The sequence below is a fragment of the Sinohyriopsis cumingii genome, chromosome 16 (assembly GCF_028554795.1).
Source record: "Sinohyriopsis cumingii isolate HCF-2022 chromosome 16, ASM2855479v2, whole genome shotgun sequence".
Lineage (NCBI taxonomy): Eukaryota > Metazoa > Mollusca > Bivalvia > Unionida > Unionidae > Sinohyriopsis > Sinohyriopsis cumingii.
In genome coordinates, this window is record NC_142976.1 from 30,244,120 (window position 1) to 30,264,026 (window position 19,907).

Sequence of the window (19,907 nt, forward strand, 5' to 3'; positions counted from 1 at the left end):
TCCGAATCAATTTCACAACCAATATAGACTCCGGACCCTCGGAATACTATGATCACTTGAAACATTAGACCCTCCGGACACTTGAAATATTAGACCCTCCGGACCCCCTGTCCTTTGACGGCTCTACAGCTGGGTCACCTTAGTCACTCTTGACATTCCGGACGCTAGACATTAGACGCTCCGGCACCTTAAACGCTCCGGACACACGGACGTTTCTACACTCTGACAACACCGGACACCCCGGATATTCCTACCATCAAAAACTCAGCCCTACAGCTAGAGTTGTGCGAATCCTTTTAGCAGGCCGCTTGCTGACAAAACCATTAGTATTGTAAAGGTCCTTTACATGTAGTAACGTATTTATACCTTTAGAATTTTCGTTATTCTTTATCAAAGGCACCTTGCACGTGTGGCACAGGACGAATCGTACTCACGATTTCGAAATACATAGACCATATTATAATCACCCTCGGGTATCGTTGTACAGAGAAAAAGAAACGAAACCCGAGTACATGTATTTAATTAACAACATTTACACCATTCCGTGGCATCTTAAATACTGTTATTTATTTTCTCTCCCATCATTTGTTTTCAGTTATTTTAATGACATCCATTGTAATCACGCATACGATTTTTAAAGAATTAGTGTGTGCATACTTCGACTTTTATAATAAAACAACGATATCTGAAGGAAATGTTTTGTTTTTTATGTTTAAATGGTTCAAAGATAGGATCTAAAATAGTTATCCAAGAATCAGAAATAAACGAGAACATACATATTCCCTTTACAACTTTAATACATTGTACTTTTATCCCTATCGATCTAAAATGAATAAAAACAAACAAATCGAATGTAAAAAGCGGTTAAACCTTGAATGAAAGTTCAGCTCTTAACACATCTCTCTGGAAAGCATTAATGAGAAAGAAACCTTTTCGCTTTGTACGAGACATTTTGTCTTCGCGCGTTAAGCAGACGATCTAAAGTTGCAAATATTTCAAAAATAATACAAGATATTTAGTCTGGAAATATCACATCAATCCAAGTCATCAGGAATTACATATTCATTTAATTGATTGATAAACATTGATTCATTTCTAAAAAAGAGTACAGAAAAATGAATTGAGGAGAGATGATAATGTATTTTATTGAGATAGAAGAGGCTTAAATAACCCGTATACTACATAACCTGTAAACAATATATCAACGTCTAATCTGTAACGGCTAGCAATGTTCACAAAATACGTCTTTTCTGAATAATTATAATAAGACATAAATTCATTTAGTGATTACACATAATAAGATCAGTTCTGCAAAATATGTCTTTCTGTCGTGCCGGTCAGTCCCATTGTAAGGGACTCCTACTATTACTACGACGTTTTGGTCATAAAGTAACCGAAATAAGCAAATCCAACAAGTTTTGTAAAACTTAACACATCATTTAATTATGATAGTTATTAAATGAAAATGTAAAACGAACGAACGGTATTATCAAATGAATAATAAATGATTGCAAAACTTATATTCAAGTCCAAACAAAATCGAATGTTCCGAACAAATATTAAATCCTCGAATGTGCTTGTATGACAAAAGTACCGATGTAGCGAAATGGCATTATCCAGAACTCGATTGAAAATTTCGCAATAGTCCATGAATACTACTCTAGTGCGGTGAGGACATTGTATTTCAAATGAATAATCCAATCAAATGTTTCGTCACAAATAATATCCTAACGCAACTTTAAATTTGCCTGCGGACTGATGTTACAACAAGAAAATAAGAAACAAGACTGACTAAAATTGTTCAGCTCCACATACTTAACCGGGTGAAAACCAGTTTGCTACTGTCAGCTACGTGATACATTGCAAATATCCAACATCGTAAAAGAACCCACCTAGTCTAACCTATCCACTGAAAAAGAGGAACCTGCCAAACCGCACCAGCCAATGTGGTTTTGTTATTAATATTAGTATTAATGGTCGTAAACACCTACACCAACAACTAATTATAGATCACACGCAATGTACACTCTCAATATATTAAAATATATTTTATAACAGCATACAAAATGTAACGATTTAATATCTTGAATATAGATAATCATTAGGATTTACAGTCATGAAAAAATTATTCATAAATATAGATATAATCATGTACAAAGACTTACAAACAATACAGATATACATAATCATATAGACAGATACGCCTGCCTTTCTTTATGTATATTTAATTTGCATTGTTTAATAGATTAGTTTTGTTTTAATTTATAATGTAACATAGCATGTTGGACTTGACTTTTTTCAAAGTGACCTTAATCATTGATTTTTTTAATTCTGTAAACAACTAATACATAAAATAAATTGTGTCTAATTGAGCACCGTTTAGCTATTTGCATCATTATTTTTCCTGAATCAGAACATTGCCTTTACTATGACCTTTATATTATAAATAATTTTATATATAATTATATATAATTTAAAACAAAAAACATACTTTCTAATTATGATTAAGATTTTAATTTGTAAACATTAACACATTTGTAGAAGGTTAATTTCCATTAGGTAAATGTTATCTTTTAAAACACGTTCCGTGTGATCTGAGGTCAAGTAGAGGACTATATAATCTTGTCTTCTAGAAATTAATTAGTCGTGCTTCAAGATCTTAATAGAATCTATTGAATTATTCATTGCTGTGTCCAAAACATAATTTGGGCTGGAATTTGACTATTCAATTTATTTAAATCAAGTGATTCTTCTCTCGAGATACAAAATGTACTACAAAAGTAACATTCATGGAAACAGCGATTTGAATTTTTAGTGAAATTTCAATTAAGGATTTAGTTCTTTGATTGTTACATTGTGATTCAAGAAAAGTATTCCGGGGCATCAGCATTATACGGTCCACCACAGTCACATTAACACTTTCAGCGTTGGATTTAATTTCTGATATCCAATTCAGCTTTCTTAAGAATTTTAATTATGAGGACTTGTGTTTGTAGTTCTAGCATTATTTGGGATTCAATTATCAATACCGTTCGTTCTTCTTCTTTATTTTCCCTGTGTATTCTAGGGAAATATACGATTTGCTGCTTCTCGGTCCTTTCTATTAACTATTTTAAGAGCACAGAGTAATTAAAAAAATTGGATGCTAGTTCTTGGGAAACGAATTTCTCCAAAACACGTCAGAAAACTTTGTTTGCGAAATTTAAATTCACATTGTTTCGGAATTTTCTAAGTCCCAGTCGTTATTTCACATTTAATTTTTAGAGAGATCAGCAACTTATTTCAATGTATTTAAACTGGAGATCTTTATTTCAAATCCTACTCAAGAACGGTTAGATTACTAGAAAAAGGAGGCATTGTTCCAGCTTATCAGCAAACATGAATCTTCTGAGGCAAAGGATTCATTAGGGAAGACGGTAATAATACTTTAGCCCAGTATTTGATGGGAAAATAATGTTTTGGATAAATGTGTTTTGGATTTTAGTAGCCAGTTTCCATTTAGCTCTTGCTCAAAAACTATAGAATTGAAATTAAAATACAAGAATGAAATAGAGATCAGAAAGTTTGAGCTTCAAGAAGGACAAATGCAACTGAATAAAAATTAAAGACAGAGAAAAAGATGATAGGCTAATACTAATACAGAAATGAAAAGAGGATGGCGGAAATACAGATGTAGAAAGAAAGCAATGGGAAAGAAAAGGAATGTTAATTTAGATTAAAGAAAATAGAGCATGCAAGAAAAGCAGACCCTCATTTTCCACACATATTCAAATTTTGATGTTTCTAAAAGTATTAGGTAGCACCCCTTCTTAAGGACAAAGATGAAGATAAATATTTCCTCATTTTGATGAACAAAACTGAAAATGTTTAAAGGCCCAGAGAGCATTGGATTCTCTTTTACAAAGTGCACTTTTTGTCAAAGCTCGTGACACATGCTCTTCCATGTCACCACGGCAATGTTCTGATTATGATCTAGTTAAGGAGTCTGTCTTGAAGGGTTATGAGTTGGTGCCTGAAGCTTATCGACAAACGTATTGGAAGTATAATGAAAGAAACTGGACGAACTCTTGCTGAATTTGCAAGAGACAAATTTGGTTTGTTTGATTGGTGGTGCTTTAAAGTTGGTCGAGATTACAATAATATGAGACAGTTCATGTTAGTCGAAGAATGCTAGAGTCGGGTTTATGGTGAGGTTAAGACTCACCTTGATGAAAACAAGATTAAAACTTTAGAAAATACTGCTCGTCCAGCGACAAGTATTCCTTAGCTCATAACGTTTATCGTTTTCAGTAAGGTGATAAACTATTTCAGTCTAATGCAGGCACAACCAAATTTCAAATTGGCGCAAATGTTAGAAATTAAATGTCTGATAAGGCTGATCAGAAGTTCTTATCGCTTCCTTCGTGTACCTATGGCATGAAGAAAGGACACTTTTTTTTCCTGATTGCAACAAATTGAAATATATGCACCAGAATCAAGATAGACGTATTCCAAGTGCTCTTAGGTCTAAGTGGTCACGGTCATGATCGTGTAATGAAATCACTATATTTGTTGTTTCAAACAAACCCTACTCTAATTTTATCAAGGTGAATTATGAACCATTCACGTAGAAGGGTTCCATACTACTCATAGGTGATAATGTTAATCCTACCCCTTCTACAATTGTAAGGAACACATGAGCTTCTCAGAGTCTTTTATTATCAGATACTTTGCTTTTTTCTGAGAAGTCTTCTTCTAACGAGAGTGTTCTTATTCAGGGGGTCGAGTATGGGTTTGTTAATGTTCTTCTCCATGGTGAACATTTGTCATCAGACTTGATTTCATGAAGAGTGACGGTCCAAATAGTGACGTATATACCCGTTGAGGGTGTCCATTTATCACAAGGCAACAAACTAGCTAGAAATAAGTTTATGGGTAATCCACTTGTAATTGACAAACCTTGTTTGGATCAGAAGGTCAATACTGATGAACAAATCCCTGATTTATACCCAGCTTGTGCAGTTGCTAGAGTGATAAGAAGGAACGCTATTGAGAGTGATGTTAATTAGAAAAGTATTATTTTAGCTGACACATGTATTTGTCAGGCTTTTGATGAGAGCACGTTTACTCTTCTTTTGAATCAGTCAAAGGGTATTGTTCACAGTGATCCTCATTTAACTGCTAATTATCTTTATTTAATCAGATTGACGAACGACAACCACTTATCCTGTTTGTTTCAGATGGCGTTTAGCTAAACAAAAGCCACATATTTTATTTTGTTAAACTATGTGGTCCTTATCAGGAAATGGAGGGTATATGAGGTACATTTTGGCGAATAGTGGTCAGTGAACTGAAATTATAGTTCCAAAAGTCATATGGAGAGGAAATTATTAGCGTAGCCCATGAAACTACATGGGCTGTTTATTTTGGGATCACTAAGACTGATAACTAGATATTGTATCTCTTTTATTGTGAGAAACGTAAAAGTGCTGTTGTTAAATTTTACTGTAGATCTTTTCATACTTTTCAAGTTGTAGGAAAACTCAATCAGAAGATATATAAGGTTTACCTGCAACCTATTCATTCATTTGACTAACCAATAGGCATAATGATGGCCCATTACATAAGACCAAATCAGGCCACCAATACCTGTGAGACCTGTGCTTGACAAAAGAAATTCTGTATCTGCTGGACAATGATTTCATAGAACCGAGTAAACGTGATAATACTTTTCACATGTGCATAGACTATAGAAAGCTGAACACTGTAATCAAAACTGATTAATTTCCATTTTTAAGAACTCGATCAATTCATCTAAATAATTTGAAACACAAAAGAGTGTCACCTTTTTCACCTTTCAGAGGATCCAGGCAAGTTCCACTGACGGAAATGGCAAATGAAATTTCGACATTTGTGGCTCCAGATGGACTTTATCAATATAAAGTTACGCAGTTTGGGATGCAGTGTTCGTATTGTACTATACAAGGTTTAGTGAACATGAGTACGTCTGCTCTGGATACTTGTGACGCTTACATCGATGATTTCATCATCTGAAACGACACATGGAAAAATCACTTAGAGATAATGCAGACCTTTGAAGTGTATATTAGTTCAGCTCCTTCTCCGATTATTATGTTTAGTAATCACGACCCCTTGCTTGCATTGGCAAGATGATAAGCAAAAATTAAAGATTAATAAGGTGAAGTTTCATGTGGCAGGAATACAATATTGACATCAACACGTCCAGGGAAAAGGCAATTTATTACCAGATTAAAATAAATATTATATTGTTTCATACATGTTGTGTGTCATTCTTAGGTATTCATCTGATGTAAATTTTGTATTACATGTACATTTGACTAATATATACAATACAGTTTTGTTGCATAAATCTTTCTTCTTCTTGATGAGGCGAAGTGAAACTTGACCTTGTCAAAAATTAAGTTCAAGTCACGTAGAAACTGACCTGAATCATTGATCCTTTGTTATTCTGTAAACAACCAATACATAACTGAAGAGTTTCTCAGTGAGTGTAGTTTACTTATTATTATTTTTTTTGCTTGAGTCCATGACATTGTGTTCACAGGATCTTTATATTATAACTTTATAAACAGACTTTATAATGACTAAGATTATAATTTGTGACCATTAAGTAGTTTCTAGAAGGTTACTTTCCATTAGGTAATAGTTTTGTTAAGAATATTATATGTGTGATCTGAGGTAAAGTAGAGGTCTACATAGTATTGTTTCTCAATAAATTAATTATTCATGGTTTAAGATATTAGCATAATGAGTTGCATTATGCTAGTGTCCAGCAACTCATTTTCGCTATAATTTCATTTATACAAATTATTAAATCAAGTAGTTATTTTCTGGAAATACAAAGTGCTCTTGAAAACTAACATTCTTGAAGACTTGCGTTTATAGTGAAATTTCAAATACGGATTTAATTCCTGGATTGTATTTATGTATTCCGACAAAATATGTTGGCGCATCAGCATCACACGAGCCACGAAAGGTACATCAACACTTTCAACGTTGGGTTTAACTTGGATTTCCGCTAAGGTTTAATCAGTCCTTTAATTAGTACGTCTTGTGTAAGAAATTCTATGATTATTTGGGTTTTAATTCTCAATACCGTAAGTTTATTTTGTTTTACTTATTGTAAGACCAATACGGGGATTTATTCAGATACATAACACCTCGCATTTCGTCCTAGTGTGCTTTCTTAACTAGTGAAAATGTGTTTGAGGAGAAGGAATGTCGGACAACTCTATCAGTTTAGAATCACAGGTTTTATAAAGATATATATTTTATAGTTGTGTAAAATTGTACAACCTTATTTGTATATTATTATAATTTGAAAGGTCTAGTTTTTGAATTGCTGTGCGTCAAATACACTTAGCTTCATTTTTAAAAACGTTGAATGTACCAATCTCGATACACCATACTGCTAGGTTAAATGGCGTGCCATGTAACACAATCATTCGTTTATACAGTAGTTCATTACGATCAATGGATACAATTTTCGTCAATTCATACTATTTAAACCTTCATTTAGCAGATTGCCTTTACCTCACTATGTATGATCCTGAACATATATTAGTCAATTATTAATTGTGTTAAAGTTCTTGCTGTAATATCAACGTCATTTTTCAGCACCTGAAGGGATATAAATGGCGGATTATATATCTGGCGTTGGAAGAACGCATAACAATGTCAGAAACAACCACCGACCCACGGAAATCTACTGGAAAGATTTCGCATATTAGTCAGCATGCTGTTATCGACCCAGGTCGCATCCCCAAGGACCTGTTATATGGGGAGTTAGCAGAAGGTGCACGACCAACTGGACGACCACATCTGCGCTACAAAGATGTTTGCAAGAAGGATATGAAGACAGCAAACATCAATTTCAACGACTGGGAGAGCTGTGCAAACAACCGTTCCAGCTGGCGTCTAGCTGTCAGGCAGGGAGTTCAAAACGCAGAGGAAAAGAGAAGAATAAAGCAAGCTGAAAAGAGAGCTAAAAAGAAGGATAAGCAAAAGCGTACTTTGGAGCTATGCCATCGTCTCTCGTAGACGGACGGATGCCAAGAGGGCAAGAGAATAAAGCACACTGACTAGATGAAAAATATCCAGTCTTCCTCAACATTCTTGGTGTTTGTATCGATTGTATTAAGTTGGCCGCACACTTCTTCAACAACAGTTTCGCGTTCTCCTTTTTCAATTTGGCGCCATTAGGTTTCTTCGGGTACATTTTTGCCTAGTCGTAGTATGCTAGGCTGAATCTGCACCTTTTCTAGCATATTATTACTGCTTCGGTGAACCTTGTGATCATAAAAAGGGCTGCTCAGTCACCCAAGGGACTACTGATGTCCACTTATGTTTCAGATAATTGAAAAGCGCTCCAATGCCCTGAACTGCCCTTTTCCTGGTCTGAAGCTACAGCTCCCTGTGTATGCACACCTGCTGATTTGCCGCTCGCCCATCGCCATATAATTTGAAGGAATCTGACAATGTGAATAGAAAAAGTAACGTGACTTGCGCGTACGTTTGGTGTAAGTGAGGGAAGGTTGCGAACAGTCAAGTCAAGTACGTCATCTAGTGTTACTGATAGTAACAATGGATGGTACTATCTGTGACTGCTGACCGAGAGTGTAGAGCTACACCTAGCTACAATCTGGAAAGACCTTTCTAGTGGATTAGGCAACCGAACATATATGCTCATTCCATAGATGTGAAGTGAGATGCAAGAGCTGTGTCAACATCGTGGGGGGGGGGGCATCAGCTCAGGTGCAGTATTAATATTTGGCAATTCACTGCATCCAGATCTGTTTCCAGACGTTTCGACATTGTCATGCCATGATCATCAGAGTCGATAATCCCAGTACCACTACAAACGACTAATCTTTACATACATGAGTAAACTTATTGCAATTGATCCAGCGTTATATCCTAAGGGACCTAAAGACAACAGTCTTGATTTCAGGTTCCAAATATTAATTAGATTAAATATGTTTTTCTCGGAAATGTCGACACAAGTGACGTATGAAAAGAATATAAAATTTAATCATTTTAATTGAATCAAGCTAGGATAGCAATAGTTCAGGAATGTTTACAGGCATAGTTGCTCATTTCACTTTAAGCGGGTTTAGAGCAATTTTAACGGAAACGCTCTTCAATAGAGAAGCTGATCTACCGCAAAATTTGAAAATATGATCAAATAGTGAAACATGCAGTCATTAAGATATGCATTATCGATGACATTATATGCAAAGCCACGAGTTGGAAAGAAAGTTATTTATCATAAACGGTTATAAGAGGTACACAGCATATAAAAAGCAATCAATACGAGTACGCTATTCTGAGAGCCAAATAAATATTCGGCTGTCAATGCAGATTTATTCGCTGTAATTGTAACGTGATTTTGTCTTTAATTTTAATTTTATTTTCTCCATATCAGCTTCTAAACTACGTGTTTTATTTTTAAACTTCCCTATTGCAACATTATATGTCGTCGATGATTGGGCATATGTTTCGCACAGTTTGTGTACGTTAAATCCTTTTCCCGTTCTTAGCTATCCTTATCTACAAAGATTTACTTGGCTATTCGTATTTCCACTCTGATAAGTAGCGTATAATTTATTTGCAATAATTAGTTTCAGGTTGTATTCTTATTTTTTAAATTTGTATCTTCCGAAGCTTTAAGCATTTGAGCATTAATATTTTTGTTACAAGACTACTGTTAGTTGTATCAACGTTTTGTACCATAATTACTAGATTGGCAGTGTTATTGATGAGGTTTAAATCACTTTTATTTGTATTGGCTATTGATGCAGACACTGTCTCTGTTTTAGTCTAGCTATTGAAAGGTAAACCATGCGGCGAACCCTGTGCAAAGAAAACTCACAGGACCTCTTAAAAAATGTCATATTGCTATGCAAGAGGTATGATAATTAAATACCTTTATGATATTACGAGTGGAGTTCTCCATAAATACTCAGAATCCACTGAGTTTGTCAAGATTGTCTCATGCTGACTGTATCATTGATAACTTTCTTAATGCATCACTGATAATGCATACTATGTGTGTGTTGCGTTTTGTCCATTTCTGAGCGTCGGACATCACTCCCAGCCGCCATTGTTTAGATTGGCGTTCATATGTTTTATGGGTGTATACTTATTTGTTATACTGGGTATGAGTGTAAAAGCTTGTTCTTGTCCCTTTATTTTGACGCTGTTTTGATAAGCATTAACGAATTCATCTGATGGTATCAACTCAGCAAGACCCGTAAAGTCAACAATAATGTAAACAAATTCGCATTCCGGATTTTATTGTGACTTCTTAGTTTCATATGATGCCTGAATTTCTCATGGACGGTTTAAGAACGAATTATCTTACTTTTCTTAAAGATGATATATCAAAGGTAGAAATATGATGTGAACCCGTAAATTAGTGATTTCAGACATCCTGTGCAGATTTGTTATTCGAGCCGTGTCACGCAGGATTGTGATATAATCAATGTGCAAAGCTGAAGAAGTACATTTTTCATCAAACGTTTCCTTTAACAATAAGTTAGAACTGATGGCTTTGTTCATTGCTGTAAGTTCGTTAAAAAAAAAGATTTCTTATTTTATATTAATGTGTAAAATAGTTTAATTTTGATAGGGACTATTTCAATCCACGTTACGAATGATTGTTTGGTGTCATTATTAGGTACCTCTAAATTGTTATACCATAAACTATTAGTGTGCATCAGACATGCACAACATTATTTCTTTACATAAACTTAATCAAACAGTAAAAGAGCACCGTCACAATTTAAAAATATCAACCAGGATCATCATTGTACAATATTATTACTGGAAGTATAAATACCTAGTCTGGGAAAAATGTATAGTTTTTTTAAGTGTTTGCTCCCAAACCACTTTACTACTAAACTCAAGGATTGTTGCTGAAAATATAGTACCAAAACATGGCAATTCATACATGTGTCAACCAAAACTTATTAATGGTGCTAGTAAAAATGCTAAGGACGAACGAGAAAAATTCAGTTCTGAAGGAAGTAATATCTGTCAGTTTGGGGACAAATATAACACTGCAAACAACATGAATTAGCATTATGGTCTGAAACTTGAATGCGTAATGTTCTGGAGACAATGTAAATTTAACATTATTCTATGGGCTTGATATTAATTTGACACTCTGCTACAAGCGGATTGGTAATATTAAAAGGCACAAAGGTTTCACAAAACTCCTGGTGCAATGGACTTGAATACAAAATTATCATATGTGACATGGGGAAAATAATGTTAAGCTGCACTTAGTGACAGACAAGAACCTGCAGTCACATATCAAGCCGCTGTTTCAATTAACCAAAAAGCTACTGACCAGCACCTACAATTACTAAACACCTAGAATATGAATGTTAACACGTACATACAAATATATTGTCACCAGTGTAAAGATTGGGGTGCCTACAGTATATGTACAAACACTACATCAGAATATAACACAGAATGGATGGAGTGCTCACCCACTATACATAGAAAACATCTATGAGGGATTAGTGACTAGTTGTTAAAGACAAACGATATCCAAATGCTCCTGGTGTATACTGATTAATATATCACTATTTTTGTAGAGAAGTGGGTAACTTTGGTTTTAGCCCAGAAAAAGGTTTTCTGTTGGTCAGATTTGCCTTTGCCAATCATATCGCTCAATCGGTATGTGCTCTCCCCTTCATTTACCCTCTGATCGACATTATTCTAGTTTTGGCTGAAGCGATGTTGCAACTATTCACCTCCCTTTTGTCATTATCTTTAAGTTTCATTTATCCTACTTCATCACTTCTCTAATTAGCTCATTTAATGTTATTTTTTTTAGTCACCTAATTAAGGATGTACTGCACTCGTATCATCCACTAATTAGCAGTTTATGCCAACTCGAAAAATAACCAAAAATGTCACAAGAGGCAAGCTCGCATCCATATATAGTCGACGGACGGATGAAAAGTAATTGCGCGGTTTCACCGACCAAACAACGTGTGTGACACATTTTAGCCATGGTATGATTTGTATAACCCAATTAACATGCTGCTAACTTTCAGAGTCAACGCGCGCTCTAAAACGAACGCTGGAGAACATGCTGCGTGAGTGACTTTCAGAGTCAACGCGTGCTCTGAAACGTTTGTTTCATACAAACCCATTGGCAAACACACTCACAGACCATCAAAGAGATACAAAAGTAGAGGATGGCGGTTTAAATTTTAGTTCTTATGGAAGACAATGGCATACAATCACACTCAAAGACCCTGTTCCACTTCCGCCATTGGTTTATCGTTTTGGTAGATTCTTTCCAAAGCTTGTTATAAATGTAGGTTATATTGAGGAAATTCCATATTAGGAAAAAGATCCACTTATTGAATTCATTTATGAAAGTACATGACCGTATATACGTGACCATATTTACCTTGATAGCTGCTTTAAAACGTCTTTCGTTGATCCTGGAACACATTTGCCTACTTTGTCTACTTTGTTAAATCTAGAATAATAGGGTGTGAAGGAAAACATTTTACATTGTTTCAGTAACATTTTTCGAAAAATCAAAAGATAGGGAGAAAGTGAGAAAGAATGTTAAAGAATGATTTTGCAAAACACAAGCTAATGCCATCTTTTTCTAAATCAGCTTTTTTTTTGTTAAGCATTCGTTTATTCAAGAAATATTTTGTCAAAAAAGTTATAATCAAGGTTCCAGTTTCTATGCTATTTATCCAGGAATTATGCATGGTACATTGCGTTTCTTAAGAATCAGAACAGTATAAATTCTGAGACTTCTAGCTCTGCACACATTAAGTTTTCTATTTGATGAATCTATCTAAAGTATACCATTCTGTCATGTATATGCTATTATAATTTCAGGTTTGAAGTATACTTCGTTTTTAAAAGAAAAAGAGAATGACAGGTGATCTCATTAAAAGTCTGTTCCTATCATTTGGATAAGAAAGGAACGCATTACAAGTGTGTCTGAAAAGGTAAAACAATTTTTCTTTGTAACAAATAATTTTTGTCTCATGAAACCAGCCAATATCAAGCCTGGGGTAGTACATGCAATTTTAATGTTGTGTTGTCTTTGAAGTCATTCATTAAAGAGACAATGCTGTCATTGTAATCATTGAACTTCTGGTATGTTTCATCAAGTTTCAGTTGGAAATAATTGCCATTACTAATTAAATTGAACAACTTTGCTAGAATCAGAACTCGTATCTAAATGTTTACATTATATAGATATGAGTCATTGACCATATTATCCACAACCTAGTTTTCGGCCACATGCTGTCAGATGTAAAATAAGCTTAGTAACTGGAAAATTAAGTTTATTTAGATGCATATTTTATTTTGTATTTTTGTTGACTTTTAAACATGTTATAGGCATAAAGGAAAACGCAAACCAAGGATAGATGTGATTGGTGCATTATGTAATAGATGTTATTTATGTCAAGGTTAACAAACTTATGAGTTTGTTAATTATATGGTTATATTCCATATAATTGATTATCAATTAATGATTGACTTTTTGTATATTCTATTTACAATATTACTTGGATAATTTATTGACTCTACGCTTCAACATGTCGCTATAGTATCTCTGACATAAATTCTGCCCACCATAATGGTTGACAACAGAGGAGACAGGGTGGAACTTCCTTGCAAAGTATTTGAATCGTATTGCCATGTACCAATCGGGGCAAGCTCCAAAGATCCGTTGATGGATAGTAAAACTTGTGGGTTTACATACGGTGTAGAGAAATTGCCATGGAGTTTGAAATGGTTAAATCTTGTGTTAGCGTCAAAATTTAATTTTCCACAGCTTTCTTGTGTGGATGACGCACATCGTAGTAGCATGCATACTTGCAAATAATATGGGCCATGATATTTATGTATTCCGTTAAAAACTCCGAGAGCATACATTTCTGCACTATATTGTCTTTCATACTCCAGATAGCAGCATAAACCCTGTTGACACACCTGTTCGGTACCGTTTTCTGCACCGATGATTACAAAATTATGCCAGTCACGGAAACTGGTAGATTTGAACTCATTTGATGTTATACGATGATTTTCTCTTATTCCTGGGGATAGTGGATGGTGTTCGTTTGAAGTAGTTGAACCTACTGTAGGACGTATCACAGGAACGTCAGCGACCAGTAATTTTCCGTCATCCTGTGTTCTACTGTAGTAAAAACTTTTTGGTCCAATCGGCGTGTAAATGCCACTACCCTGAAATCTTTCTTGTGGTCGGTGAAGATTTGCAGCCAAGAAATTTACTTTATTTGCGACAGCAAAGGATGAATGGTACCCTATTGCAGAGAAGAATGGCAAAGCGTCCATCCATGCCGTGGGAAAAGCAATATCAGTAATGTTATGCTCCTGAAGAAGTGGAATGGCTGGTTCATGAAAAAGTATATCAAAGCAGGTAAATAAACCAAAGCGACCAAAATCAGTATCAAAGTAGATGTACTCGGGATTGACAGGCGCATCATACTGGCATTCGTAATAAAGATTTTGTTTATGATACCTAGCAATAAGCTTTCCCGATCTATCAAAAGCAATGTCTGTATTGTATTGATACTGGCCATCTGGTGGACAGTTAGGGTCATCTTTTACACAAGGCTGTGCGTCTCCTATGTTCGCCACTAAATAAATAGAATGTCTCTTTGCTAGGCAACTTAGAAATACTTGAACATCTGAGTCATTATATCTTCCGGGTTCGTCGCACGGTGTCCAGCTTTCAGACTTGGGATCAGGGATATATTCGAGATACGGAGCGACAGTATATCTACTTTTTAATTTGGTTCCGTGTATTCCATTTTCAGGGAAGACAAGAATATCAGCACCCTGGAAAAGAATATATTATTATGTATTTGAAATTTGGACACCAAACCTGGATCAGATCTTAGAATCGAGCTATAATGTCTACTAACAGATGTTGTTGTATGTTATCTGATATGACAGATTAGAGAAATTTAAATAAAATGAGAAGATCGCATTATTATCTAAATTCAAAGGAAAATTAGCTTAGTCTATTTTAATAGGTCATTATGAAATTCATTATATGTTTGGTTTGTTGTTGCATTGCACAGCTACACACATAGGCTATTTGGTGCAAAGGAGGGACGCCGAGTGAACGAGTGGTCTAAAGAGCTCACCGTTACGGATCACTGGCATCTCACCTCTGTCTTCATGGCTTGGGTCCCGGGTTCGGCCAATGTGGGTATGTGAGAAAGCTTGACAGTAGCTTCTCGTGGGTCGGTGGTTCTTTTCGGGATTTTCTCGGATTCTTCCTCCACCATTTGTATTGGACGCCATGTTTGGCCTATCTTGTGCTGAAAAATAGCATTAAACTTACAACAACAACAACAAAGGACAATCGAGAGCTATATATGTTTTTGACAAAGGGCATCCAACGTCAACTGATGAGCGGATGATCCGATGGTAGGTTTTGAACCTGCATACTTCCTATCATGTATCCGGTACACTAATCAATGAACCACTGTGGATCTTACTTCTAATTACCTATTATGACATACAGGATATGTTTCAAGTTACCTAGGCTGCACAAAGAATGTTGTATTTATTAAAGATTGATAAGCAGTTTACTAAAGCCGGAGCAAATTGATTGCATTTTATGAGATATAGATTTGTTTTCCGTTCCAATAATTTGATGCTTTGGAATATATGTTGAAAGAATTAAAGTTAAGCAATATCGAGAAGAATGTGTTTGTAAAACACATCTCAAAATACTTACCATCTCCACCCCAAAGGTCGTGCCCCTTGGGTGAATGTCTGAGGGGAAGAACCGCCTTAAAGACCAAAGTTTGTTGTGAGCATGCATTTTTCTCTCCATACAACAACTTATGTACATGGGTATATGGTTGGCATCTCAGTAGTTTGCAAGTTCTGACTCAGATAATTATTCCCGTAGGGAGAGTGCATGTGTGTGTGTATATATCATCATCATCATCATTGGCGACTCAGTCTCGAAAGACCATGCGAATTGCGACCTTGGGGTGTTGTCTGTCTCTGTTGGCATCGTCTGCTGTGGCTGTGCAATCCTATACGTGAGTGACAGTCCCTATTGCAGTTGGTGCAGACATACTGGGAAGTATGTATTACTGTGGTTGGTGCAGCTTTCTTCTTCCTCTTACGTTTCTCTGTCACCAACTGGCCTCTACTCGCATCAGCGACTTATATGCCATTGTTTACCGTTAGTCTCCAGGTGTATCGGTCCTCGGCCAGCTCTTCCCAGCCATCGGGTGAAACATTGCATGCCTTCATGTCCCTCTTGCATACATCCTTGAAACGGAGTGAGGGGCGTCCGACTCTTCTCATGTAAGTGGCCAGTTGTCCATATAGTATATCCTTTGGCAGCCTTCCATCCTCCATGCGTCGGACGTTCCCTAGACATCAAAGGCGGCGTTTGCTCAGCAGGGAGTACATGCTGGAGGTACTTGCACGCTGCAGGATCTCGCTGTGTGCAACACGGTCTTTCCAGCTGATTTTCAGGATGCGTTTTAGGCACCGTATATGGAAGGAGTTGAGCCGGCGTTCTTGCCTCATGTAGGTACTCCAGGTTTCACTTCCATATAGAAGGGTGCTGAGAACGCAGGGCTGGTAGACTCGGACCTTGGTGTGCTCTGTCAACGCCTTGTTTTCCCACACCCTTTTCGTTAATCGAGCCATGATGGTGTTTGCCTTTCTAAGCCTTCTGTCCGTCTCCATATAAGTCTAGAGAGTGTTGCTCATGGTTGACCCTAGGTAATTAAAGTTGTTGACTGCTTCCAGGGTGACACCGTTGATTTTCATGAAAGGGACAATGGAGGTATCTTGCATGCTGACATTTGTTTTTTCCAAGCTGATGGTGAGACCAAACTGCATGCAGGCATCAGCAAAACGGTATCCCAGTCTCTGGAGGGCTTCCTCAGTGTGGGTCACAAGACCTGCGTCATCTGCAAAAAGCATCTCCCAGATGAGCACAGCTCTCACTTTGATCTTTGAGCGCGGTCGTGCCAGGTTGAACAGCCTCCCGTCGGACCTGGTGTGTAGGTATATGCCATTGGTGGACGTGTCGAAGGCGTACGACAGGAGCATGGAGAAGTAGAACCCAAAAAGTATTGATGCAAGCACGCAGCCCTGCTTCACGCCGCTGTTAATTGGGAAGGAGGTTTAGGTGGATCCTTCATACAGGATTGTTCCCTTCATATCTGCATGGAAAGAGATTATCATGCTGAGGAGTTTTGGGGGGCAACCGATCTTACTCAGAAGTTCAAAAAGGCCCTTCCTGCTGACCAGGTCAAAGGCCTTGGTGAGGTCGATGAACATCATGTAGAGTGGTTGACCTTGCTCTCTGCTCTTCTCTTGGAGTTGTCGTAGGGAGAAGATCATGTCTGTCGTCGACCTGCCTGCTCTGAAGCCACACTGTGATTCCGGGTACACACGGTCCGCTAGCAACCGCAGCCTTTACCAACGATACTCAAGAGCGAGATCCCTCTGTAATTATTACAGTCACTGCGGTCGCCCTTGTTTTTGTAAAGGGTCACAATGGTGGCATCGCGCATGTCTTGGGGAACTACTCCGTCCTCCCAGCAGAGCCAATGTAGCTCGTGCAGTGGTTTAATCAATGTTGGTTTTCCACGTTTGATGGCTTCGGGCGGGATGCTGTCACTACCTGGTGCTTTGTCGTTTGGAAGGGAGTCGATTGCTTTGCTGAGCTCCTCTAAGGTTGGCACTTTGTCGTGTTCTTCTATGGTGGGCAGATTCTTTATGCAGCTGACAGCTGCATCGGTGACTGATGTTTCTCGGGAGTATAGCTCTGAGTAGTGCTCTACCCATCTGGCCATATGTTGACCACGGTCTGTGATCTTCTCTCCCGTCAGTGATTTCAGTGGAGCGACCCCTTTCACTGTAGGGCCTAGAGCCTTCTTGATACCACTGTACATACCTTGGATGTTTCCTGACTCGGCACTGCGCTGGATCCCTTCACACAGTTGTTGCCAGTAGTCGTTCGCACACTGTCTAGCAATGCGTTGGGTGTTACTTCGGGCACTTCTGAGAGCAGCAAGCGTCCGTTCATTAGGGCATTTTTGGTAAGCTATGAAGGATTTTCGTTTCTCCTCGATTTGTGGTTCCATCCTTGATAGGTGTGCGTTGAACCAGTCCTGGCTGGGTCGTTCCTTCTTCCCAAACGTTGACATAGCTGTACTGTAGATAGCACAATTCATGGCGTTCCATTTGGATGTAGCGTCGTGCTCCGGCAGTTCCTGTAGAGCCTCGTCCAGGGCGGACACACATACTCCTCCACCTTGGCAGGGACTGACATCTGCGCAGTGTTTATGCGAGGACGTTCTTTTGGTTTTGAGCGGTGTAGCGTGTGTGGCTGTAGTCGCACTCTTCTGCTCACGAGGGCATGGTCGGAGTCGCAGTCTGCACTGTGGTAGGTCCTGGTGGAGAGGACGCTGTTTATATATACTAGTAGTAGTAGTTGTAGTAGGTTGGCGCGCTTAGGATTGACCAGGACGCCAAAGGATGTTGCAGGTATAAATCGTTCTTACCATATGCAGATTTATAGTTATGGTGACAGGGTGTGAATCCCAATACTATCAAGGTTCTGATCCAGGGATATTGTCACGTAGTAGGGACAACTACGGGGTCAATTATATTGATACATCTGTCTTTTAATGCCCAGGGATCAAAATGGACTAACGGTGCATAGTGAATTTAGAGACGTCGCGCATTTACGTGCCACTGCGCAGATACATACACACTGCATAACTCCGTCCCCAAGTTTATTTAATCACTAGAACAACAATTTGAAGGTCGAGATATGGATATGGTAGATAGCGGTGTATCTTGTTCAAAATAATAATATCGTGTTTTTGTCTTTTATTATAGGGTGTCTCCGCATGCATCTAAAACTTGAACCTGCCTGTACTTTTCAAGACATTTATTCACTATATATCTTCCAGTGAGTAGTACAGTTGGGTCATAAACTAATATAGAAGTTACACTTAAGAGACTGCATTTATTAGTCATCGAACGCGTCAAAGATGGGTTTAGTTTTCGCAAAAGTTCAGTTCCTTTATCTACCCCAAATATTTAAAGAAATAGGTTCGATGTACACATAAAAATGTGCTCATGTTTTATTCCAAGCTGTAAGAATAAGTAAAATAACAAGATTATTCGTATAAATCTCATATATATTTATAATACAAAAAATAATGCTATGGTACAGGGTAGATAATTTTTAATTCGTAGTCAACAGAGATTCGAACCCAGGTCCGCGGACAAACGGTACCCATCGATTTGAATGCACGTACCAGTCAATATTCAATCACGCCTTGCACAAATCACCTACAATAATGCATGACGACGTAGTAATTGATTATCATGTCTACACAGTCATTCCAGATTCCTATAAAAGAAATCAATGTACATATTATTAATTATAGAAAATTACAAATATACACCAAACGGAAAGTGCCATCCCTGGATTATTAACTAGAATGCTTGATAGCTTGATACTACTGGGCAGAATTATTATTTAATACAAATATTAATATCATCCAGGTCAGCGAATTATATATATATATATATATATATATATATATATATATATATATATATATATATATATATATATATATATATATATATATATATATATATATATATATATATATATATTGAATTGCTACCAACCTGTTCCGCTGCTATAGAGGCCTGTGTCTCATAGACATGAAGATTGATCATCATATTGTGCAGAGCCTCTTCCCTTGAAACATTTGCACCCGGATTAGGAGGTAGGATGACCGCATGCTCATAAACAGCAGCTCTATATGTTTGTCTGTCTGCTCTGATCAATGGAA

The 19,907-nt window shown here is 37.1% G+C and overlaps 1 pseudogene; it reads right to left on the minus strand.

Annotated features, from left to right (window-relative positions):
- Window positions 1-12,739: 12,739 nt before the first annotated feature.
- Window positions 12,740-14,886, minus strand: LOC149780137 (pantetheinase pseudogene; annotated as a pseudogene).
- Window positions 14,887-19,907: the final 5,021 nt, after the last annotated feature.